The 26,601-nt window shown below is 48.5% G+C and overlaps 1 long non-coding RNA gene across 1 annotated transcript; it reads right to left on the bottom strand.

Annotated features, from left to right (window-relative positions):
- Positions 1-11,254: 11,254 nt before the first annotated feature.
- LOC129604052 (uncharacterized) lies at positions 11,255-13,454 on the bottom strand. Its single transcript, XR_008694606.1, has 3 exons — positions 12,261-13,454; positions 12,085-12,128; positions 11,255-11,991 (listed from the first exon to the last, which is right to left on the bottom strand). It is a non-coding gene; the product is annotated as an uncharacterized LOC129604052 (long non-coding RNA).
- Between the last annotated feature and the right edge of the window lie 13,147 nt (positions 13,455-26,601).

Raw genomic sequence — 26,601 nt, 5'->3', positions numbered from 1 at the left:
AACTGGGTTAGTTATTTGTAAGCACCACTCGTCATTGCCAGTGGTGGGTTTGTTCCCTCAGTCCTGTGTGCGCTGAGGTTTGGTTGATGCTTTATTAAGCACATTATGTGTGAAGTGAGGTCACGTTTTGCTCTATTAAAACAAATCACAAATGTTACATGATAAATGATAGTTTGAGTTCAAGCTAAAAACAAGTCCAGATCACATGTTACGGCAGAACAATATCTGCTGTCCTGATTGTATTTATTTACATTGTCATATTCTCATGCTAAGAAAAAAAAGCACAATCTAGATTAGTCATGTGTTTTCAATATATACACCAGCATAAAAACGAAAATGAAATGGTGAATCAGCGAGCTCAGTGGAGAAGCGGCAGCAAACAGCTGGTATTCCAGAGCTCAACTGGCTTCAGTTAAGGCAATTCCTCCTCCACACAGTTTGATTAATTATAATTCCACCATGTCCTGCTGCTCTCACCCCCCACCTCTGCATCATTTACCAGGTGATGACAGCTATCTCCTGGATGGACAGGCCTCCATGTGCGGTGTCCAGGTGCTTAATCCAGGGGTTTATTCCTGTCAGATCCCACTGCCCTCTGTGATGGTGGGAACACGGAGGGAGGAGGGAACAGATGCAGCTCCAGTCCACATATACACCCTTCACTGTACCTTTTAAACAGACCAGGACCTTGTTTTTACCTCACATCCAACCCTAAATGCAGCTGCAGTGATCGGCAAGGCCTTGTTCCCTCAGCTTCATATATGGCTCGTCTTTATCTGTTCTAGTTCCAGAGACCCATCCAGGACGGTAGCAGCACTACACTCAGAAAAATCAACAATAAATGTGTTTCATAAGTCACAGACTGTAGGAATGTTTCCTCCCTGTGCCAGCAGTCGTCCGGGCATATTAGTTTTAACTTTATAGTGGAGTTTTTGGTCAGGCCTTTTTCTGCTGAGCGACTGGAAACTGTTAATGATGGCCTTCCACCTCACACATTTACATTTGTGCTGGCACCGTAATGCGTCTGGTTGTATATGGCAGGAAATAGCCAGTGGTTGAGTCTAAATGCTCGTTGGAAGAGCCGCTGGATGCCCAGCGTGGTGAAACCAGTGTTTACGGCTGATAAGGCATCAGTGCTAGTAAAGCGGGCCTGTGTGTCTGGGTGCGTGCATAAAGTAGAAGGAGGCAGACTCACACACGCTGACACATTTATTCTTCCTACTTAGTGGTTCTGAGAAGGAGCAATGCTCCTCGTAAAACACAGAGTCATGAGTATAGCCAGGAATTCAATCGCTGTTTTCCCTCAGCTCCCTCAGCTTAATTCCCATCACTCGCGCTCTCTCACACACGCTGCACATTTTCCCATCATCACGTAGTATCCAGTGCCATTTAATGGCTAATAAATTTACACTCACCCCTATGGGCTGAGTGCGCCCGGGGTAGAGTATTTGTGTTTGTTGGGGGCATGAGTGATGAGATATAAAGAGAAATACAGAGATTTCATGGTGATCGCAGTTCAAATACAATCTGAGAGAGAGAGAGAGAGAGAGAGGCACAAGAGGGTAAAGCGAGGTTCAGAAGTGGTGAAAAAATATCAGAAACATCAAGCTGGGTCACATTTATTTGTTCACTAGGTAGTTCTGGAAAGTTTACTCAGTTGTGTAATTGGAAGGTTATCATGTTAATTACCAGAACCATCATTTGTTTCTCAAGAAGGCCAAGAATCACTTTCAGGTCTGATTCTCCCGACGTCTGGTTGGAAACGACTCGCGTTGAAAGTGGGAGGAGAGACAGAGAAGCGAGAGAAGATGGATGGATAAAAAGTGCGGGGGGGGGGGGGGGGGTGAGATAGGAAGACGAGGGGGGAGAGAGATGCCGAGATGGTGCAATGGAGGGAGGGGAAATTCCTCTGGGAGGCTCATCTATGCACATATGTAATGAAAAGATAGTCATCCATGTACCCAGCTAATGTAGTGTATTGATGAAGAGCTAACAGCCAGGCCCCCCTCACTCCCCCTCCCCTCCCCCCGAATCACTCCATCTCTCTAATCACTTGTGTTTGCAGTAAGGTTACAGGCTTTGTCTTCCTGCCTGGAGGGAAACTAAATCCTTTAAACTCTGGCTCGTGGACCGGCCCGGTCTCCACTGGTATTCACTCAATCCCCCTCTATTCCTGTCTCTGTAGCAGAGGTCAGAGGTCGGGAGCAGGCAGGTGATTGGATGTTGTTGTGGTAAGAGTATCTGATATTATTGCCCTCAGGCCTGTAACATACTAGCATATGTGTGTGTGTGTGTGTGTGTGTGTGTGTGTGTGTGTGTGTGTGTGTGTGTGTGTGTGTGTATGTGTGTGTGTGTGTGTGTGTGTGTGTGTGTGTGTGTGTGTGTGTGGAGTGGGGGGCTTCACGTGTATGTGGGGAGGTCAAAAAGGGACAAGATCCAGATTTTTGTCTTGAACTAGACCTTGTGAACACACGCTGCACCTGGACTTTAACAGGAACCAAATGTCGGTGGGTTCGGGTTTGACAGCAACAGACAGCTGATGGAATGCAGCGTTTGGCATGATGCTGCTGTGGGCACGTAAACCAGCAGGACTGGTCTGAAACCAGTATAGTGTGAGGGTATTGATGTTCTGCCTGGTCTTCTAACCTCTTCTTACGTGGAGTCGTAGCGTAAACAAGCTGAGTCACACTTTTCTTTAGTCAACGCTTTTCATTCTGACAAGTGACTCAGCATTCACGCAGCCTCATCCTTATCCTCATCCTCATCCTCATCCTCATCCTCATCCTGGGACAGTCGCTGAGCTTCTACGTAGCTTTTCAGATGTGACTCATTTTCGGGAGACAGATGAATGAGACTTCCACGATCAGCGTTTTTCGGCTGAAGGTCGCAGATTCAAAAGATTCACTGGTAATTGCGGATCTGCTCTCATCGTTCTTCGCCTCGAGACCAAAGTGCTCTCTTGGCGCAGCCTCCCCTACTTTAGTTTGATTGAAAAAATCGCACGGTTTCCAACATTGTCTGGGTGAAACACACAATAGCATCAGCGTGCACGTGCACAAAACACAAACCACAGCTGTTGTATAATATTTTTTATGAGCACACAGTGCTCTCTTGGCAGCGCCGCAGCTCTCCAAAGTTCAAGCACCCTGTAGTTGATATGCTGGGTTACTGCCACACACACACACACACACACACACACACACACACACACACACACACGCTTTGATTGCTCCGTGCCCTCGCCAAATGTTTGACCGACTGCGGCCATTCTTCATGTAAGCTCATGATTTCTCTCACCTCTCCTCCACTCCTCCGCCTTGACTGCATGCAATAAATAATCCCAAAGTCAAGCCCGATAATTATCTGGAATAGGCGCGGGAGGGCTTTCACCATGGAGGAAGCCTACTAGGCTTCGGAGCGGAGGTTAAAAGGTGGGCAGCAGGCATCGGAGCGGCCCAACAAACTCAGTGACCTCTCTCCTCGTCTCGGTGCTTTCCCTCTCACACGTTCTCCTTTTCTCCACCCCGTCCCGACCCGGCCCGGCCCATCCTCTCCGAGCCTCACCTAGTCCACAACCTCTGAGTCCAGTCCAAGTGAGCAGCAATGCCAGCCCCACCCAGCTCACACGGCCCTGCAGGAGGCAACCCGTGGAACCTCAGCTGCTTATGTGAAGCACTGGAAACTTTTATAGCTCCTAATATTCCAAACTCTCCGCTCAGCTCCCTCTTTTCCTTTTCTTATAAAGCACTCACATTCTTGGCGCACGTGCTTCAGCTGCTAGAACTTTATTGTAGCGCCGTTACTGTCTTCTACTTTCCTCTCTATCTCTTTCCTTTTATCTTTTGTCTTCTCGCCCTCCGTCTTTCCCCTTTGCTCCCTCCTCCAAAGCAGCCGCCACCACAGTCGTGCCATTTTTGTGCTTTGCTGCAACAGAATCGTGGGCTTAGAGAGAAGTCAGCGCCGAGATCCTCCACAATGCAAAGCAGATGTGTGACGCACACACACACACACACACACACACACGCACACACACACACACACACACACACACACACACGCACACATGCACACACACACACACACACACGCACACATGCACACACACACACACACACGCACGCACGCACGCACACACACACACACACACACACACACACACACACACACACACACACACACACACACACACACACACGTGAGGAGCAGCCTGGAGCATTTTGAGCCAGAGGGTGGAGAGAGAAATAAGCAGAAACAGCTCTGTTGCTTAGACACGGGCAAAATAAAACAGACGCAGGGAGGTGCAGTGTGTAGATGAAACATGCGGTTTGATTCACACACACTATTCTAACTGTCAGGACCAGAGAACAGTGTTTAGAGAGTCTTGGTGGACTTTTTAAAGTCTGCTCGGTTTGATTTCTTGTTCTGTTTGTTAAAAAATCTAGGGAAAAGATGCAAATTGCTGGAAATGTCAGTCTGTTGTCGATTATGTTTGAGTCCAGGATGGCTGAATTTTTGTATGTTTGTGTGTATGGGGAGTTCAAGCCTGCTGGTACATGTAGTCTGGGGGCTGTTGTTCAACACTGACAATCTCCCACTGAAGCGTTCCATGGTGTTAAGTTCTGCTGCCCAGTGGTGGATGATGTGGGTCTGTCTGTCTGTCTGTCTGTCTGTCTGTCTGTCTGTCTGTCTGTCTGTCTGTCTGTCTGTCTGTCTGTCTGTCTCCATGGTACTTCAGCTGAATTTCAGCTGAATTTTCAGTTAAATACAGTATGCGTTTGTATAGATCTGCAGGAATGTGTGTTTCCCTGTTCTCCAGAACAGGTGCTATCTGTTCTGAATTCTTTTGATGGCGGTACTTGCACAGCCACACACACACACACACACACACACACACACACACACACACACACACACACGCCGAGGGGGATTCCTGGGACTAATGTCTAACAGAGAAGTTGGACTGCACCATCAATTTCAGCTCCGTCTGCAGACACTGTGGTTTACTGTAGATAGCCGAGCCAAGCCTTGGAGATAAGATGACTCGTGGCCTGTCTGTGGGGAAGATGAAAGCCTTCCCTTTAACGACGACCTCTCTTTCTGTTTGTGCGTCTGCATGAGTGGCCTGGAAACACTGAGAACTTTGACAAATCCTGTAATTTGGTCTGTCAAAGCTACAAAAACAGTTTATATGCGGCGGCCCAGTGTATTTACATTACATCCGTCTTGTTTGTCAAGTGTGCACGGGTTTGTTCAGGTTTAATCACACTCATTCGAAGGTGTGCTGTTAAAGATTAAACACATAAACTGCTGCTCGCGACGACGCAGCTCAGCAACTCAAAGTGAAGCAATTCACACATTTTACATGTCACAGAAGCTCGAGAAACGCACAATTATTCTGACCGTCACTGTCATCACGACTGATAAACATCCCGGCCTCAGTCAAACGTCACAGGCTTTTACTGCAGGTATGTTTTCGAGGAAGTGGCTAATCTGTAACTCATTGTATGCACACACACACACACACACACATGCACACACACACACACGCACACACACACACGCACACACACATGCACACACACACACACACACACACACACACACACACACACACACACACACACACACACACACACACACGCACACACACACACACGCCGGTCTACACACGTACCCAACAGAGCTGCGAGTAACTGTAGATTACAGAGCTGTCAAACTGCTCGCTGGAAGGAGGCAATTAGAGCCTGGGATGTCTTGCTAATGGGCCGGCTGACCCCAGTCGCACACAGGCTCGCACACGTGGACACACACAGAACCCGAATGTCTCCACTGAACCCCCCCTTCCCCCCCAAACAAAAGAAGAGGACTGTTAAAGGTACTCAAAGCGGGAGCGCAGGATTTGCAGAGGCATGCAGCACTAAGCCCTGACACACAGGTATGAATAGGACTCGGCTGGAAAACCACTAAAACGCCGCGCTGTTTCCCAGGATCCCAGAGAACTATTAATAAACACTGTGCGTTGTGTGTGCCCAAAGCTTTGTGGGCCTGTAAGGGTATACAGTTAATGTGGGCATGTGTGTGAACGAGTGGGTGTGTTCCCATGCACACGTTGCAGGCAGACAGAGGCCTCATTGTGATATGGTCATGTCCCTCAAGGCGCTGGAATCTGGCACATTGTCTTTGTCGGAAACTCCAACCGTTTACAACTCTCGACTTGTTTTGATCCTTTTAGAAAATTCCATTTCCTGCGGTCATTCGGGGAGCGACTGTAGAGACCCCTCTGGAAGGAAAAGCCTCATTATGGGCTTTGGTGTGAGCTGGAAGACTTGACTGGAAGGTCAGTGCCAGTCTCCACACTGAGGCGTCTGTGTGAGACAGAATGGTGGATGAGATGGTGACAGATAAGAACAAAACCCACAGAAGGTTCTTGGTTGTGGATGATCTGACTGGTTCAGAGGTTTTTGCTGTAAGCGACGCTTCATCACTCACTTTAAATTGGAAACTGTCTCTCACTTGTGTTTTCCAGTGTGTGTATCTTCGAACTTGTGCCACCGTTTGCGGCAGATGTGTGTTTTTGAACATGATGTAATTTCTGAAGAAGTTATTTTGCACTCACCTAGAGTGTGTGACCACAACTAATACGCAAACCGCATAATGCTCGGATATTGATGCTTTAACCCGGACTTAGTTGGAAATTAACCTGCAGATCATATCTTTGCAATTCTCCACCAGGTAAAAATGAGCAGCTGCTCAGGTGGTAAAAGCAGTTTTCTATGAACCACAGGCTCAGTGGTTCACATTCTGCACATGTGGGTCTCCAGGATTAGGAGTATAAAGGTTAATGTCCTTGTGTGTGATGCCAGAGCGCACTGGTAACAAAGCGTTTATCATCATGATTATGACAAATCATTTCCAAAGCAGCTGTTTTCCTGCTGTAACCGAGTTGTAAAGTTCAAACGGATCTGTTTAGCATGGACTCACTTTATTATTTATTTTATCAGCTTATTTCTGTCCACTGTATTCAGTGGGTTCTGAATTATACGTACGCGCGTGCATGCATAGATGAATGCTGTGTCCGGAGCAGAGAGAGAGAGAGAGAGAGGGAGGTTATTTGTGTGTGACAGAGGGACGCCTCTAACTGTAGCGTGTGACACACAGTGCTCTCGCTGCTGCAGCCAGGCCACAGTTTCGGGATTTGTGCCAAGGGACAGAAAAGCCTGTCTGTTCACTGACTCCTGCTGAACACTGATTGACAGCAGGGTTTCTTTGTGTGTGTGTGTGTGTGTGTGTGTGTGTGTGTGTGTGTGTGTGTGTGTGTGTGTGTGTGTGTGTGTGTGTGTGTGTGTGTGTGTGTGTGAGACGAAAACACCACACACACACACACACACACACACACACACACACACACACACACACACACACACACACACACACGTGCAGAGAAGTTGCTAATTCCACAGGGAGCAGGCACCCTGCTTTCTGTCACACTGTCGCTTACTTAACAGCGTTTTTATCTGACCCATCTTTTTGTCCACACCCCACACAAACGCGAGCATGTGCACACAATTGACACGGACCAGTCGGCCTCCATCTAAACAAACAGCTCTCCACAGAGCGCGTTGCGGTTTATTTATTCGTGGTGTCGAATGGCACCCACAGAGGTGCAGGAGCACACCTCCTGGGCTCGTGTTTCTGGTGTCAGGTTGAGAAGAGCTCACCTTTGACCTCTCCACGCTGCCTAGAGGTCACCAGGACCCGCACACGCAGACCGTGAGACATATGTGAGATGTGAGGATGCGTAAAGGACTAAAAAGGAGAGATCTATAGAGGAGTGAACAATAAAAATAAACAGATTTTGCATAGAGGACAAAAGTAAAGGCTGTGGGTGACAAATAGCAGAAGTCATGACGCTAGTGTGTTCACCACATGGTTTGAGCTGCACAAAACTGTGCATTACCGGTTGACACGTTGGTTCGAACTAGAGGAGTGCAGATTGACCGAGGCATGTGAGAAAGGAAAGCCCCCCCCCCACACACACACACAGCTATTTCAGACCAGTCTGCAGCGACTGGTGTGAAAATCCTTGCGTTGCGCCAGCGGCGATCAAAGGCCTCGGCGGTGACGTGAAGCATCTCTGAGATCACACACGTCTCAACGACTCACACAACAATCATGAACAGGCAGCACCGCGCACATTTGCATATTTGCATACGACGCTGGCTTAAATGGAAACCAGCCAGAAGCGAAATCAAAACTGTACTTATTTACACGCTCAGTGAAACTAATACGAGCTCGTGTTTTGGCAGATATAAATTAAAATTAATATTCATAATGCAAGATGAGTTAATGTATGTTTCTATTAGCTTTCGTAAACTTGTAGTTCGTGCAACAATGGCCATCAAAGCGGGTTCTGTGAGGAGACACCTCATCGGGGGCAGCTGATCGCACCCCCCCCCCACCACCAGCGAGGCCCCAGACACGCAGCGCGGGGACTAAACAGGAATCCCCCACAGCCGCGCGACAGACTGACTGACTGCATGGTCTACATCACACACACAGGCCGGCTGGAATACACACAGCAGCTCACAGACAGCCCCGAAATAGCCACGGTCTGTGGTATCACCACACACACACACTATCTGCCCCAAAACATCACCTCATCGCGCAGCAAACTGCCACTGCGAGGCTTCACCACACATAGATTTGTACCAGCCTCCGCTCTCAGGTCAGTAAAACCGGCATCGCACGTCTCGTTTCCGTTTTCCTCCTTCCTCTCTGTTCATTTCTCTTTTGCTTTTGCAGACTGTGTTTACTGGAAGCATCTCTCTCGCTGCTCGTTTCGCCAGGGTCCACATTTCACAATGACACTAGGTGATGCACGGGCTGAGTGACAGAAAGTGCAGCGGGGAGGAAAGGTCAGGACTTCCTCCGCCTGTAGTTCCTGACATCGTGTTGCTTTGGTTCCCCTCCGTGATCGATGAGGCGCCGCACAGACGAGGAGGGGCTTTTTTCCACCCCTTCCCCTGAACATTTGCATTGCTCTCACTATTAGGGGTTTCCCTCAAACACAGACTGTTACATAGGCAGACGTATGTCACATACAGTGTACGTGCAGTTATAGTGCTGCGCTGCTGTGTTAGTGTGTGTCAGGCCTCTCTCTCTAAGCTAACAACTGCATGTAAACAATCCTTCACATGCTAAAGGTGTGGAAAGCACCTGCAGGAAGTTTCCAAGAGTTCACTTTTCTGATTCGATGTTTTGAAATGATGCCTGAACTTCAAAACACTTCAAAGTCTCTGTTCCAACTAATTAATCAATTCATTCATTAATCGATCCTATCGTCTTTTTCATCTTTCCCCCAACGTATCTAGATTTTTGCATTTAATTGACAATCATTTCCAGATCTCTTTGAAGCTGAACGCGTGTCTGCATTGAATAAATCTTCTGTTTTGATCCGAGTCATTTCAAGCTTCTGACACAAGTTGAGTTGTTTTCATCAAGACATAATGAAGCAACAGTGAAACTACTGTTAGGCTGATGAATATATATCAAATAACCATATGATCTTGTGATCTACAGATCTTGTAATCTGTAGAATAAGACGTTCTTTATGACTCTGCTTTTACTAATAAAGCTACAACGAGGAGAAATGAGCGGTGTTTCCCCCCGTTACTGTCACTTTAGGCTGACGTTCAATTCAGCACGAGGCCGTGAGCAGATCTGCTTTGTCATGATGGCTGTTCGGTACATCTGCCCCCCCTCCCTCCATCCACCCCGCTGGCTTTTATATCAGGTCAAGCTCGTTGCCAAGAAAACTGTCTATTTCCAGTTGACCTGGCCTGACAGTTAGTTATATACACGGGTTGTGTTATTAACGCTGCCAGAGTGGAGGAAGAGGAGGAAGACGAGTGTGGGGCTTCCTGGGAAGCTCCCGGCCACACATCTGCTGCCTTCACTCCTCCGCCGCCCCTGCGCCGCCTCCCCCCTGTCGACCCGTTCGCCGTCCACTCTGGTTCTGTGTGTCAGACGCAGGTCTTTGTGGCGAGCAGCACTCCAATGAATAATTCAAAGAGGCAGAAGGGACAGACAGTGGATTAAGTCTCTGTAGAGGAGGAGGAGGAGGGCGTAAAGGGATGAAGAGGGGGGGGGTTTAGAGCATTAGACCAGAGGAGTGGAGGGAAGTCCAAAGCGTGGGCAGCGGCGCTAGAACCGGTGGTGGCGTTAGCGGGGAAACAGATCGGGGGGGAGAGGGAGCGCATCACGTGAGCATCAGGAGATCCCGGATCACCTGACTGACTGGAAATGCACCCTGCTGCCGGAGGACGGACGGTTCCCAGAAGCTACGTCTGCGTGCGAAATCCCGCCTCCCGCCCGTCGCTGTCGCTGTCCTGCACTTCACGGGTCCAGAGACATTTGCATTTTATGCTGATATTGCAAACAAACTGAATGTTCAGCGGAGGTCTCTCCACAAAGCGCCGAGTGAGTGAGTGAGTGATCACACCGGGGTAATTCTCCTCTGCCGCGGCGGCTGGTGGACTTTTGGCCCAGCTGTCTTCCACCCACTCAGTCACACACAAATGCACAATTTCACACAGCAAAACATCCAGAGCTTCATTTACATATTACTGTGCGCGCAGCTCAGAAAGTCAGGGGGATTTGATCGGCTGTGTTTCTTAGAAATTAATAAGAAAATCTCAATAATATTAAATTCTGAGCTCCCAGCTGGGGGCTGTTGCTTTAGTCCCCTAAAAAAGTCCAGATTCACCACATTCATGTTGAGTTTAGTCTGTTTGAAACCTGTCTTTATTAGCGCAGGGTGGTTTGGATAATGATGATAACTCACGAGGTGTTAATTCAACTCTAGGACTCACTCAGCAACGAATTACACAAATGAATGTTGTTTTTGTTGTTTATTGAAATTCAAAACATTTCACGAGCCACATTGTAGCAGACTTTTCACACATTTCAAAATAAATGCAGATTCCATTTTTCTTCCATGAAGAAGATTAGCTGATCCAATAATAAACATGAGCGGCTCATTTGCTTCCTTGGAAAATCTGTGTTCATCCCAAACAATCTTGGCCATATGCAACTGTTGCTGCTCGGGCAGCTTTCAAAGCCCCTGTGCATTGTGGGGGATCATAACTCAACAGTTGGTCGATGGACTTTATGACCCTTCTCTGAGCCTCAGCGCCTTCAAGCTTTGTAGAGCGAGGTGAAAAATGCGGCCTCCATGTGAAGCTGTGAAATACTTTCCATGCGTGCGCGTTGGTTTGGGGTCCCCGGAGGACGTCCGCGCGCCGCTCTATGCGTCCCCCGCTGGCGATGCAGTGTTTGCGTTAGTTCAGGGTCGCTGTGCGCTCTCAGCCCAGTAGCACCAGAAGCAGGCGCGGGCCAGACGGCCGCGCTTTCAAACGGCATCTCATGCAGTTATGAAAAAGTTTCCCGTTGTAAGATAAGTGTAGGTGAGGAACACATTCTTTGAGGTTTACTGAAATACGCGTAACCGGTGCTGGTTTCAGAGCACCCACTCTTGTTTCAGAGCGTCAGCCTGTGATTCTGCAAACACATGTGGGCCCAGCATCACAGTCACAATGTGATTTTGTGATTTTATTTTATTAACCAGCAGTGCATTTCAGCGGCGTGCCTGCTTTTTATCTCTACTTTATCCTTTCTCTCCCTTTAACATACAGTAATTGGAGTGATCTCCTCTTCTCCTATGTAACCCAATGCTCGTCCCACAGCACTGAAGTGTCGTTCAGCCGCAGCTTAAGTACTCGGCCTGCTCTTTTCTGCGAACCATCCTCTCGCAGATCAGCAGAAACTCAGATTAGACAAATTAATAATTCATCTTATTGCCTTAAATGCAGCTGGTGGTAAAAGACATTTATAAACCCTCTTAGACGTCTGACCCCGTTGGCTTTACCTGAGCATCGCGTCGTGATCAGCGTGATGGAGACCTTTTCTGATTGTTCCGTCCTTTGATGTGATCTGTAGAATGAGATGAGGTGACGCGTTATTGCAGTGATGCCTTCAGGGCTCAAGGACAGGGGAGCGCGTTGGGAGCCGCACATCAACACCTACACGCGTGCAGTGTGTGTTCTATTGTCCTTGATATCGACAGGCGTCTGTAAAAACAGAGGAAAATAGTCTAAAGGTTGGTTAAAACCCACAGCAAACACTCCCAAGGTCCAGAACAACTTTCTAGTAACTCAGATGATGTCGTTATTAGTCATCGCGCATCAATTATTCATCCTTACTTAAAACTCTTGGCTTGAAGTTGATGCTAAGTGAGGCTGACATTATAGTATCGGCTGCGTGTGCGCAGGTGGATGAGCATTTAAAAACGCTTCCCTCCGCGTGCGCATCAGTCGCTTCGTGTGTGTCGTAGGTGAGATCAACCTGATGATCTCATGCTGGGGGTGATGTCGTCTTACGGCAGGTGAGTCATCGGGTGATGCTGCGAGGCTCTTACTGGAACAAAGACTCCTCGACAGCCGCTGCTGCGCCGACTGCTGCGTCCTCCTCTGTCCCGTCCCATCGCTCACTGTGCAGCTCACTGTCGTCCTTCAGCATCAGCCCTCACTGCTCCACGCTCGAGCCTCGTCTGTCCCTCCTAGACAGTGCTTGTTTGTTTGATCTCATATGATACAAGGTTATGTAACATATATTTCAGTGTCTTGTGAGGCCAATAAATTTAATTTACGAGACGACCAGTGATTAGACCTTGCAGTCACATGCGTTCATAAAGTTGCAGTATTGAAAACATTCAAGTAACTGCAACCTTCAAGTCAAATGATGCATATGCAGGAGCCAGGTAGCTTAGCAACACAATAAAAGGAAAGGAAGGGTAGGTTCCAATCTATATACTTCTAGATCTAGATCTAAAAACATGTTTTCTATTCCTTCAAGTTTTTCTCTATCTTCTGCCTCCTTCAGAGTCAGTTCCCTGTTCCGTCTCTGTCCTCAGAGCTCCTCTAAGTCACCCTGCTGTCCGTCTGCATTTCTACTGCTGCTTGTGTTTTATGCCCTCCATCACGCAGCAGTAAACAGAGAGCCATGGAGACCTCTGGTTTGTTTCTTTAATTAGCTAAGTGGACTCGTGTCTGCTAGACCAGACAGAGAAATCACTCTAAGGACTCCAGCGCTGTCATAAGGATTTTATTTTTATATAAATGCGATTGAACTGAGCCACATTCAAACCGCGCTGTGCAGCGGATTGCGTCTACTTTCACCCATTGCTGCTGTTTTCGTCTGTTCGCTGACGAACAAGACGAGCGCTGCAGAGTTTCCGCGTAGCAGAGCTGTGGGCGACCTCGGGCCTCCGCCGCACCTGGTCCTGACAGGCTGCGGCCCGACTCCACACACCCACAGAAGGTGAGGCCTGGCTGGGTTTGGAGGGCAGAGCCGTGGCACTGCCCATCTTTCCAGGGAGGATCCCGTCAGACGCAACAACAAACATGTGCTCAGACAGAGAGGAATTATCTGTTATTATTGGAGATAATTGTGTTGGATAATTATATCTATTAGCTATGTTGTGTCTTTTCAGCTCCTCCAATGTCAATATTAGTTCAATCTGAGTACTCTGAGCACTGCAGCCCCATGGGAAAACACTGGGACTCAGTGAATGAGTGCAGTATGGATTTTATTTATGTATGTCATGTATAATAATACTTTAAAAACAATAATATAATTGCATCAATTTGTAATTTATTCCCCCCAAAAAACACTGAATCTTTTTGTTATTAACAAAAACTGGTATTAAATAGCTATAAGTAAATAAAATGTTGCTATTCAGTGGTTACTTTAGATGCATTTTATTCAATTGTGGTGTAGAAATGGGGTTTTTTGAATTTGGGCTTTTTTTTCATCACACTCCACTTGCCTTGTTTGCGTCCTGGTACGTGAGCGTTTCTGGCGTTCGGGGGCTGTTTCACGCACAGAGGGCTTCTGTGTGCTGCAGGTGTTGAGGTAAACGAGGCCATGCTGAGGAGTGTTTTATTCCTATGGGCCTCCTGAGGTCCTGAGGTCTGGTCCAAGAGAAAGACCAGAAGCTGTTTAAACTTCCTCCACTGTTGTTTTCTTATGGAACACCACTTCAAACACGGTGCGTCAGAGAGCACACAAAGACATTTTTCTCTCTTTATTGCACATAGAAAATGAAAGCTTCTTGTTTCTACAATCAAAACATAACTATGCAGATTAAAGGAGATATACAGTTATTTGTTGGCTTCTACAGTATGTTTGGTTTAACACTATATTTTAGCATATTGTGCGTTAAACAGAATTTAAGGTCACAAATTAAAAGTTAAAAGTTAATGTTGTGATCATCTTAAACTGCTCTTTCAGTCTGATATACCTTTAAGCCCCGCCTTCCAGTCTCTTCTGATTGGCCAGCTATTGAGACAAGCCCGAATAGAACAGCCTCAGTACTGAGGCTTCCTCCATGAAGTTATGGGAACAGACAAAAGACCAGTAACTTTATGGTTTTGTCTTTAGGGAGACAAAAGTGAATCTTCCTTAACAACTAGTGTTGTCCAGGAACTGTGGCAGCTCAAGGGTAAGTGGGCCGATCAGAAAGCAAACCAGAAGCACCACAAGACAGTTTGACACCATTTACCGAAATGTACTTTCATAGATTTGCGATTCTTAGAAGACAGAATCCCTGAAGAAAAATCAATGCTATTTATAACACAGCGCATAGCGAAGTCCAAATCAGAGTTATACAATACAGTGTGTATTATTAAACTAAAGCACCAACTGGACCCCAGTCAACAGGTAAAGCAGCTGAGCAGAGAGGTCCCAGAATGGATTGTGTAGCGTCTCTAAAGGCTCTGGAGCCACAACACTGACCTTTCCTGTTATGGAAATGTGCTGCTGGCTGTTCCAGGCCCACAGCCACACGCTGCTTGTTTGAATGGCCACACAGGCTCCTTCTGCCGCCCGCCTCCTTCCTGAAGACTGCCTTTACTGTTTGTGCTGCTGCGTGAACACACATTCGTGGTGCATTGTTCAAAATTATGGGCACGACCTGTTCCCGTTTTTATGTTCTTCTCTGTCTTTATTTTGGGAACGTTGTGCTTTACTGAGTCGTTCTATTGTTCTCCTCATAATGGCCAATAAATCGTTTCAGCGTCTATCTCGTGAGTCCCGAAGTTCATTTGCACCAGCAAATACAGGAGTGCGCTGTTCATTGCGCCTCAGTCTCTCCTGCGATTAGAGACCGAACTGGGGCAAACGAAGCGTCGTGTTTTGCTTCGCAATGCAAACAGAGCGGCGCTGAAACCCGCACGCGGCGCCCAGCGATGCAGCGGCCGACGCGGCGCTGAGCTCCGTCCACCGTCCGCTGGACTTTCCACGCGCCGTGATCAGAATGCAATTTGCTCCTCGACTGTTTGACCCAAGAAAAACACCTGCTTCATTAAAGCTGAACAAATTGGCCCGTTTAGAACCAGAGACGGAGCTGAGCAGCTTAGCAGCCTGAGAACATCACATGGATGGATTATTACAAACAAATGGAGATTATTATCATGAGATTGAGCAGCAGAATCTCCAGTATCTTTGTTTGACCCTCCATCTGGACAGTTTGGATTATTAGACTTGTTGCAATCACAAGGAACCTAATCCACTTTACGCTGTGTCGACCTGTGCAATAATTAAAGAACTAGAATGTTTCTTTACTATTCATGTAATAATGAAGAGCAGAGGAGAAGCCGTCAGAAGCGGGCCCAGCTTTCTGGACTGTTTGAGTACAATTTGACTGTATATTTCACACACCCAGGAGAATTACACTGTGTGGACTTACATAAAAAACACGCTACCTTGTAAAATAAACATTTCTGAACTGATGTGGCTGCGGACTCTCAAATTGGAGGATCTACAGCAGCTTTTTCACCACGTTCCGTCTAAATGAGACATTTCAAAGACAACAGTTTTGGCTGGCGATGGTTCGCCACAAGAAAGCCCCCCCCCCAGAACTTGGGGGAGGCTTCAAATAGATCTCACCAAACATCTAGCAGCAGGAATTCGCTTTAAACTTGACTTCAGGATCCCAGAAATGCCATGTGGCTCCGCTCGGCGTGACGTGCGTCTCGCCAGCGTTCGTGGGCTGCGAGCGTGTTGAACGCATGCCGCCTCAGCGTTGGGCCAGTCAGCTGTAAGCCTGAATTGTTTATGACTTGTCACAGACACTAAGCAGGGCATCAGAGCCGCTAAGCTGCTGGGACGCCCTTTCCAGTTTTGGCATTTTGTTCAGTTGTGGAAGCCGCCGATGTACAATGAGGGCTTTGTAGTTGCTGCACCAGCTAATCTCAGCTGGATGCTGCTCTCAGAACAGCCTTCAATCTCTTCTGCGTGGGCTTCAACAAAAATTAGAACACCCCCCCCCCCCCCCCATGCTTCCTTCTGGGTCACCCCCTCCCAACCATCATCACTTAGAACCCGTACGTTGTGTGAAAAGAGGGAACAAAAACACCTCCAGCTTCTCATCCTGTTCCTCACCGCCTGAGGTGAACGCGTTTTCACTTCCACGTGCAAAATCGGAGGCTTTCCTCTCACTTTTCATGCTTCAGCAGACATTTGCTTTCTGCCCGGCCCGTTTCAGCTTCGCCCCGGTGTTTCTACGTCTGTCTGCTGTGCCTTGTTTTCCTGCGTGGGATGCGACGGGAGAACGGCCAAAAACAGCAGCGCGATGATAAAAACGCAACCAAAACAACTTTGGGCTAATATTGCTTTAACACTCGCGCGCATCCACGCAGGCTGTTTTGTCGTCACCTTGTTTTTTAATAAATGGGAAATTATAAACAGACAGCTGCTCAGTGGGATATTGTGGTGTTAAAAGAACAGTCTGGATTTGAGAGGCCTGAACAAAACAATCCATCAAATAACTGTTTAATATTGGAGTCTGTTGGACTAATAGACCTAACTCTACTTTAATGAGTCTACAGAGAATATTATTGAGCCCAGATAATGTCTTCCTCCCTGCTTTCCTATCACACTTGACCAAATATAGTCCACACACACTCCCAGCGCTCACTTCTTAATGTCTGTTTAAAACAATCCCAGTGTTTGAACTCAGAACTGCTCCTTCCTCTGTTTGGTGACAACCCAAGCACGTCGGCTACTTACGCCCAGAGCACAAAAGTCTAAATCTGGCCTTTCAGCACTTCTCACCATCACAGACAGACAAGATTCCACTCCTGGTGCCAGCCCCATAACATATGTATGTACGTGTGTGTCAGCATGTGTGAGTTTTTGGCGAGAGAAGAAGAAGAAGGCTGTTGAGCAGTTGGTAAAACACACAGAGATGAAGCGAATGCTGTATTTCAGTCGGGGCAGCGTTGCCTTAGAGCCGTGGCAGGAGGCAGTCGCTGTTGGCACCAGGCTGACGCGCTGGTGTATATGCATTAGCTGGGAGTTAAAACGGGAGTGGGATGTGCTGTTCTCATACTCATATCCCATACCTCTGTCTGCCTGTCTGTCTGTCTGTCTGTCTGTCTGTCTGTCTGTCTGTCTGTCTGTCTGTCTGTCTGCCTGCCTGCCTGCCTGCCTGCCTGCCTGTCTGTCTGTCTGTCTGTCTGTCTGTCTGTCTGTCTGTCTGTCTGTCTGTCTGTCTGTCTGTCTGCCTGCCTCTCTGTCTGTCTGCCTGCCTGCCTGTCTGTCTGTCTGCCTGCCTGCCTGCCTGCCTGTCTGTCTGTCTGTCTGTCTGCCTGCCTGCCTGCCTGCCTGCCTGCCTGCCTGTCTGTCTGTCTGTCTGTCTGTCTGTCTGTCTGTCTGTCTGCCTGCCTCTCTGTGTGTCTGTCTGTCTGTCTGCCTGCCTGCCTGCCTGCCTGCCTGCCTGCCTGTCTGTCTGTCTGTCTGTCTGTCTGTCTGTCTGTCTGCCTCTCTGTGTGTCTGTCTGTCTGTCTGTCTGCCTCTCTGTGTGTCTGTCTGTCTGTCTGTCTGCCTGCCTGCCTGCCTGCCTGTCTGTCTGTCTGTCAGTACAGGTAACTATATACAGCTTTATTATAGTAGCCTAGCTCACGTGTCTCACTTAGGCTGCAGTGAGAATAGTAGCTTCTGTCACTTCTAAATAAAGAAGTAGAGAAAGTAAACACAGTGTCTGTTGGTAGATGAAATAAAGTTTCAAATATTATTCCTAATTGCGTAACTGTGATATGTCTTGATGGTCAAATTACTTATGATCTTAAACTTGAACTTATGATCAAGTTTGTGATTGGTGTGAATCTTTTATTTCCTTTTGCTTTATAATCTGTTTTAGTTTCTGTGTCAAAAATCTGTTGAAATTGACTAACTGTTTACTGCTACATCTCATCATTTTTACATTCATTATTTCATATGAACCACATAATATTAGGGAAGACAATGTAACGTTCTATAAAGCAGGTTGACGCATATCAGCGTTTGCAGTCTCTGACCTTTACAAAAGGAAAAGCTGCTGTTCTGCTCCTTTATCCTTTTTCCTCCATCCTTCCTTCCTTCACTGCCTCCTTTCCTCTCCTTTGGTCTTTCATAAGGTCACAGTTCAGCATGTGTGTGTCCCATTCCATCAACTCCAGGCAGCTGACCCTGAGGGACCCTGGTGGTGTGGTCTGCACACACACACACACACACACACACACACACACACACACACACACACACACACACACACACACACACACACACACACACACACACACACACACACACACACTGAATGTTATGTTTGTTATGTCTGTCAGACTGGTATTGTGCAAATCGGACCCCGTGCGGAGTGTTTGATACACTTCCACTGAGTGTGTGAACCACGTAGCTCAGTGGTTCACTGCTCTTTTTTTGTAAACGAAGAACACATGGACGGTAAATTGCTGGGTGGAGAAATTTCTTTAAAGATACAGACGGCGTGCGATGGAGGCGCAACACGGCAGGTTTAGAAACAGTTCTAGCAGCGAGCTGGTTCCACAATATAACTTCCGTCACCAGCATCTCACCTGTGGCGTATGGAACCAACTGTGGTGGATCATTGTTCTCTCAGGGAGACAATGCACGTGACACAGCGGGAGGCTGAGTCTCAAGTGGAGTGAGTGTGTGTGGGGCTCATTGCAGATGTAGAGGCTGGTTGTGTGCCAGCAGTGGGGATCTCTGGGAGAGGACCCAGGCATGATGTCATTAGCAGCCAGACTGAGGAGCCACAGTTGTCCGTGACACTGTGCTTCTACACACGCTGCACAGTAGGTGTGGTGACGTGGTGACGGCTGGTGGTCTGTGCCTGGTGTGCGTCCGTCCCGTCCTTCTTGTCCTTAAAAGACCACCTCTCTCTTGACTTTGCGGAGTGAAACAAGATGCTGTTTTCTCTTTTCTATTTCAGGTTTGTCACGTTAGAGACAGATGTCTGACGAGATGACATTTCTCCACTTTACAGTCGACCGGAGGAGGAGGAGGGGGGGGGGGGGGGGGGGGGGGCAGTGACAGTCTGACGCTCTAATCAAATTGATCTTGATATAAAATGGAAAAAAATATCACCATGGCGACATTCCTGCTTCTCATTCACTGTCAGGCGGCTGTTTCTCTAAGACGTATGGAGCCCGTCTGATGCTTTCCATGTTCTGTTTGTTTATGCGTGGCTTGGGGACGGGTGGGGAGCAGGGAGCCAGGCAGCGGAACCACTGAAGTATGAGCCAGTGTTTATGTTTGTGTCTGGGTTTCCCTCTCTCTCCTCTGCCTCATGGCCACAACAGCGAGCGGCTTCCAGCTCCTCGCTCCTCTCTCTGTGTGTCTCAGCCTCTCTCCTCACTCCTCTCCAGAGCAGCCGGCTCAGTTCCAGCCCAGCCCGTCCTCCCCTCACCTTCCCGCGCTCTCTCTCTCTATACACCTGCCAGGCCTCGCTGTCCCGCCTGTGTTTGTGCTCCAGTCTGGCTCTTGGCACGGTCTGTCTGGACGCTGAGGAGGAGGAAAACCTGTCAGGTGGAGCTCAGCCGGGAGGAGCTCGAAGAAAGAGCGCCTGTGGTGTGGGCTGCGAGATTTTCCGTCGGAACGCCGAATCCCAGACGTCTGCGCAAGCTTTATCGGGAAGGAGCTTGCTCCAAATGCACATACTGTGCAGCAACACGTGTGCCGAGCGCCGTGAGTAAAACGTGGAGAGTTTAGCAGCTGCTTTGACTCACACACTTCGCCTCCTGTTTGTGCGTGTGTCGTCATCGCAATTCAGGTTTCACATGTCACCAGGATAACTTTTCTGTCCAAACATTCATATTAGCGCCACTACAATAAGGCCTCTTAGCTCTTTAAAGCTGCCTTGAACCTTTAAAAATGTCAAAGTCAAAGCACAGAAAGATGCGATAGCAGTTTATCATCAACAACGCCTGTTGTTTTACAATCATCCTGATCTATCGCCTTGAGGGGATGTAGTGATTGTGGAGGCCAGATCATCACTCTCCTGCAGCCATAAGCTGAACTGCTCATCCAACAGGCCGCTGCACATCCCAGCTGGTGTTTGGCTGAGACAAACCCTGAATCACCTGTCCATCACATACTGTACACACAACCATTCTCACTCTGGATGTAGTTTAGAGCTTCAGTATTCCTGACCGCATGTCTTTGGACTGTGGGAGGAAACCAGACCTGAAGAGAATCAGGATCCCAGAAACCGCCCACACACACACACAGCATGTAAAGCTGGGATTTCTCACATTCTGATCAAATGACGTGGACTGACCTTCTTGCCTTCGCGCCATCGCGTGGATTAGTACAGTAGCTGTAGCACCGACTCCTTCCTCTGCACAATGATCTACCGCACAGTAAGAAGGAAGAGACATTACTAATAACCTTCTGTCTTAAGTGTCAAACCTTTGATCAGCCTGTCACTCGCACTCGTCCACCCTCTGCTTGAAAAAAAAGAAATGTGATGCATCAAATCTGCTGTCAACGTGTAGCAGGGTTCTTGTGCTTTTGCAATAAGTCTAATACCAACAAAATGAAGATATTTCAGATTCCAGTATCCGCTTGAAGCATTTTGCGGATGTTTGTGTCTTCACTCTGAGTTGACACAAACAATTCAGCCGCAACATGCGTCATTTCCCAATCAGGTTATTTTTTGCTGCATCACCCGAGTGAATTTCATGAGCGGTGCCCACGCATTCAGTAAAAGCAGGCCTTTGTTTTCCCAGAAGAGAGAACAACTGTCAAAATGGCCGCCAATTAACCACAAGGCTTACGATGTCATTAGTCTGGTTTCGCTGGAAGTAAATGGGTCAGATTTGTAACTTGGCCCCACTCTGAGCAGCTTCTTACATAATGTTTGTGTGTATTTTTTTAAGGTACATTTGATGCTAAAAAGAGTTCCTCACTTGCCTTCCTTTCTGTTTCATTGTTATTATTATTCATATACTCATATTCTATGTAAAGCTTTGAGGGTGTTTATGGTAAAACCTTTTCCCACTAGGTCTTTTTTTTCTCTCACCAACCGTTTCTCTCACCTGGGAGTTTTGCTGTAATTTACTAGAGAAAAAGTGTAAACATGTGGAGGAACCTTTGACCTTTGGGTTTGCACTTTCTGTCCTCCCCTGCACCACCTGCGAGCCTCTACCGCACATCTGCTGAGACTCACCTTGTGCATTCATCTGTGTCCTCTCTAACTCGCCACACCTCTTCTGATCAGCCAGAGAGGGATTCCCAAGCAGCTCTGCTGGTTAGTAGACCCCCCCCCCCCCCAAAGCCCCATCGCTGTCACCTCCCACCAGCGCTGTGGTGTCTCCTGCCTACACTGTGGTGAGTCTCTCGCTCCTCATGAGTCAGTCGACCGCTAGTAGAGGCGTGCTGTGCTTGGCTGATCTTTAAGGCCTCCGTGATGACAATCCACCAGAAGGAGACCCCCGTGATGCCTCACCGTTAACCGCACGGGCACACACGAACGCGTGCAAAGCGTACGTGTGATCCCGTTTATGCAGAAGTGAAACCGAGCGCAACAGCCTGATTATACAACTATAGGACTAAGCAGCCTGTGCTTCGCGATGTTATCACTAAACCAAACACAATATTCAATGAAGCTGAAAGAGGCTGCTGATTCATCAATATCAAAGCAGAATCTATAATAAGAAATTATCTTATACGTCTGCTGTCATTTTACAGGGGGTAACTGTCTGACCTGTTTATTTGCAAGTAAAGTCGCTCTGGGGCTAGAAATAGCAGTGCTAATATGTTCAACAGCAGCATGAGCATCAGTTACAGTATAATATTTACACCAATAAAGCTTTAATTTAGCTATTTTAACGCTTTATTGGTGAGATAGATGAGAAACGACTCTTTGAGTGGTGTGAAAACATGGCTTCTTACAGCAGCAGCCTAACTTTTCCAAGCGTACGCGGTTCTTCGACAGCGCCGCAGCGTGCGAAGGCTTTGTGGAACCGCACCTAACCTTTCATGGGCTCCGGCCTGAACGTCACTGTGTGGGGCAGTAAAGGTCTGAGCGGCGTGGGAAGAGGGGATCCCGTCACTGACACGCAGCGCTAACCTCGGCCCCACGCAGCGCGTGGGCGCACCGCTGCTGTCACGGCTCAGCTGTGGGGGGATTGTGAAACTGGAGGGGGGGTGGGGGGGGGGGGGGGGGGGGGGGGGGGGGGGGTGAACCCTCATCTGTGTGTCTGATGGCAGTTGGCAGCAGAGCTGAGGTTACAGGTACGAGGCACGTCGTGGCAGGCTGGTGGTCTCCATCACACCCACGCGTGATCTTTGTGCCGCTTGATGCTACTTCACTTTGAAATACATTTTAATTCTCACCCACTTTCACTTTCAGAAAATTCAGCCTTCTCACAAATATATTTGATACGTGTGTCAAAACACCGGAGTCCGGTCCCGTATGCAGCGTTCCCTGTGCAGCCGGTGAGGGCCGTGCGGCCTCCGGCGACGCGTGCTTCAGCTCCGCAGAGGCTCCGGAGCCTTGAAGGTGCCGTTGTTCCCAGCGAGCGGGCGTCCTGCTTGATAATTAGGTCAGCAGGGCCCTCCTGGGAGGACGGGGCAGAGGGGACGCCGTGGAAACCCCTCCGCTCCATCACACGCAGATGAAAAGAAAACAGTCCCAGTACAGGTTCCACATGTCGGGGCGGAGGGTGAAAATGTGTTTTCGATTTTCCCCCTCTCCTCTCCGGTCTCGTTTGATTCCGAGCTGAAAGGTTGACTGTGTGTGTGCAGTCTGATGTGGTCCAGCATATCTGTTTCTTCCTTCCTTTGGGTTTTAGCTAATCCACTTCTCTGGGCTTCCTTCCCAGAACAGCGAGACCTTTCTAAAGAAAACAGGGCAGAGCAGCACCTTGGAAATCCCTGCACCTCTCATTAAAGATGGGGATGAAGACAAAGTTGATTTTCCTGATTCGATTTAAGCCCCGTGAAACTCAGCCACGGTGCGGGATGACAGACAGACAGACGAAGGGAAGGTCTGTTATAGTGCTTCACTGCCCTGTGCTGCAGTAGGTTGCTGTGTGGCGAACTTCCCTGTTTTTGAAATTCCCCCGATGAACTTCAAATTGGTAATTGCTGAACGTGTGCCTGCGTCATGTGCAAACCTGCTCACATGTGACGGAGTACAACTTAATGACCCGGCAGCCGAGCCGCACGTCGGCTAAATGACAGACCTGCGGAGATAAAGACTGCTCTTATGTTGGTGTAATTTGAACAATAATGCGCTGTGGACGTGCTGAGTCTGCCAAACGGGGCATCCTCTCTGTAATCACACTGCTCACATTTCAACAGAAATAAAAATTCCTGTCTTCCACTGGGTCCTTCCTGTTGTCACATCCTTCATGTGCTTTCAAACAGGACAAATCTCATTCAGATGTAACCATCTATCACGGCAGTCAGTCAGAATATCCTTTTTTTTTCACTCGGTGTAAATTTGGAACGTCTTCCTCTCAGTTCCTCTGTGGACAGTTGTGTATTTGTCTCTGTCAGAGGCCTCTCAGCTGCAGAGGGTACGAAAACTGAAAAGGCAACGCAGGAAACACAACGGGCACAAACTGACTGAACAAAGTGAAGAAAGGAAACCGAACCGTAGGAACCATCGTAGCAGGACAGAGTTTCTGCTGAAAATTAATATCCATGACTGCATGAAACGCTGACTGTGCTGTTGTTTCTAAGGTGCTGTGAGGTTGTGGTGAATCACCGCCGTTGGCATGCGGTTACTGGGAGGAGTGTGTGGTCTGAGGGCCGAGTATCTGGCCATTACCAGATGTTGATCCCGGTAATAAAAGGAATAGGAGCAAATCCACGCCGCTTACTGTCACAGCACCTCAGACTAGAGTGGGAGTGGAAGTGTGACTGCGCCGAGGCCCTGTCTGCCTGTAGTTCCCCTCCTGAGTGGGGACTGGGGTATTCAAAGCAGGCCGAGAGTGTGTTTTCACACCGCACGGCGACGACCCGCTCTCATCTCACATTACCAGCTGTGTTTTTGTTGTCTGCCCCTCGTTCTCCGTCCTCCTTTTCATTTCAGAAAGGGTGCTGACAGGCTTTTCAAACGGGCTGCAGAACCGCGCCTCCTCTGCCGAGCCTGAACTTACCAGCGCGCGGCGTGCTGTGTTTAAGGCCTTTCGAGGCGCAACACGGCGTTTTTTTGCGTCGTGTGCTGCTACGTGATGTACAACACATTGACTAATTATACCGAATGCATTGAGCAGATGTGGCCGCGTTGGATCAAACCCTGCAGGACGAGTCATCCCCCCAGCAACAGCCCCAGAGCGTCTCTGGGGAGTCCCCGCTAGCAGCCTGGCTCCAGCGTTCTGTACTCAGAGCGGGGGGGCGGGGGTGGGGGTGGGGGGCCTCGGCGGAGGGCATACCTAAAGCGTGATTCCCTCCCGGGGGCACTGGTCCACTCACCGCTTGGGAATCCCAGCGCTGGATCACACGGGGTCATTGGTAGGTTGATGCCATGTTCAGTACATGAGTCACAGTAAATCCCTTTTTTCCCACAGACATTTAGAATGTTCAAATGATTGTATGCATTCAGAAGGCTTCAGCCAAGTGGAAGCTAAGACTACAGATTCTGAAACTAAATAGTTGCCACGGATGAATGCTACGCTACGTTACGCTACGCAGCGTAGCGGCAGCGTAGCTGTGTTTACCTCGGCTGCAGGCTCTGTTTTCATCTCGCTGCTCTGGATTCATTTGTGAATTGCCCTGTTACAGACCCACAGGCCACTTAGAGCCTGTTGCCCTCTGACCCCGGGGAGGGGTTAAGTATGGGAATGATAGGGTCACAGAGAAGTGAAGGGTTAATTGTAGTCCCTCTTAGAAGTAATCGCCAACATCACCCACACTGAGCAGCCCCCCCCCCACACACACACACACACTGCCTCCCAGCACTCACACATTTCTGACAGTCACCACATCCTCTGCAGTGTTCCTTCATATCATGGCCTGAAGGCAAACAGTTCCCCTTTTATGTCGATAGATACACGTTCAGCATGTTTCCTGCTACATATTTAGCATACCATAGAGCACTAGAAGGTCAGGCCCTGGCGAAGCCTCTCCCCTTGGGATTTGATCTGGACTGTACCCTTCAGACGCACAAACACACGGCTACACAGCAGCCCAGACAGCGAGGAACCAGTCCGTCTGTCACAGCCTGCAAACACACGGCTGGTGCCAGCTATGCAGAGAATATCTGGAAGAAAAGGAACGTTAATTGGTTTGGAATTTTCCCGTCTTTTATCAGTTTGAGCCTTATTTTATTCAACAATTGCGTTTTTCATCCTATTTACCATCGGAAGGACAGTGTAGGTCTGTTCGACACATGCGGCTGCATTCATGTGAGGATGCGATTAAGGGACCACAGCGGGGTAAGAGGGCGCGATGGAGAGCCGGGCTGGAGTGGGGTGGGGGGTGGGGGTGTAATTGGCTGAGATGAAAAATGAGAGTCCTTGACCTTTCATTACCTCCAGGGACGGCTGATAGCATGAGAGCCCATCCAATCGCCCCATCCGTTGGCCACTCCCTCGCCCATAAAGAGCTGTAACTACAGGGGTAGAGGACAGAAGGGATGATGGGAAAGACAGGCGGTGGACCTCAGGGGGAGGAATCTGCTTGGTCTGGGGTGCGGTGGCCTTTTATTGTGTGTGTGTGTGTGTGTGTGTGTGTGTGTGTGTGTGTGTGTGTGTGTGTGTGTGTGTGTGTGTGTGTGTGTGTGTCAGGGTCTCAGCTGTCTCAGCCTCCATTAGCCTCTAATAGGCCTGTCAATCTGGGCTTTTAACTCTGCTTGTTAGCATGGCAGACAACCAACAAACCCACTACCAATTCCACAGATGTCCCCATTAGCATTGCTCTCCCGCAGCCAGTCAAGTCTTGCATCGCTTGTGGGAGAAAACAGCCTCACGTTTCGTCAGCGTGGTTCAACAGCCGCATATCATCTAATTTGCTATGACTTGGTCTCAGCAGGGAGCTGGAGTCTCCAGCACGACCTGCTGCATCAGGTGACAGGTGTCTGTTAATTAAAGCGCAGCGCTAATGACAGAGTGCTGCAGCTCGGGAGGGGGTGGATCCGCGCTGACGCGCGTTTGCTCGTTCGTACAGCGAGCTGGTTTCTGTCTTCAGTCCTCTTATTATGAAAGTGTGCACGAAAGCAGGTTTAAAATATAA

The sequence above is a fragment of the Betta splendens genome, chromosome 4 (genome assembly GCF_900634795.4).
Source record: "Betta splendens chromosome 4, fBetSpl5.4, whole genome shotgun sequence".
Lineage (NCBI taxonomy): Eukaryota > Metazoa > Chordata > Actinopteri > Anabantiformes > Osphronemidae > Betta > Betta splendens.
Note: the sequence above shows the minus strand (reverse complement) of the source record. Positions and strands in the feature narration are given on the sequence as shown.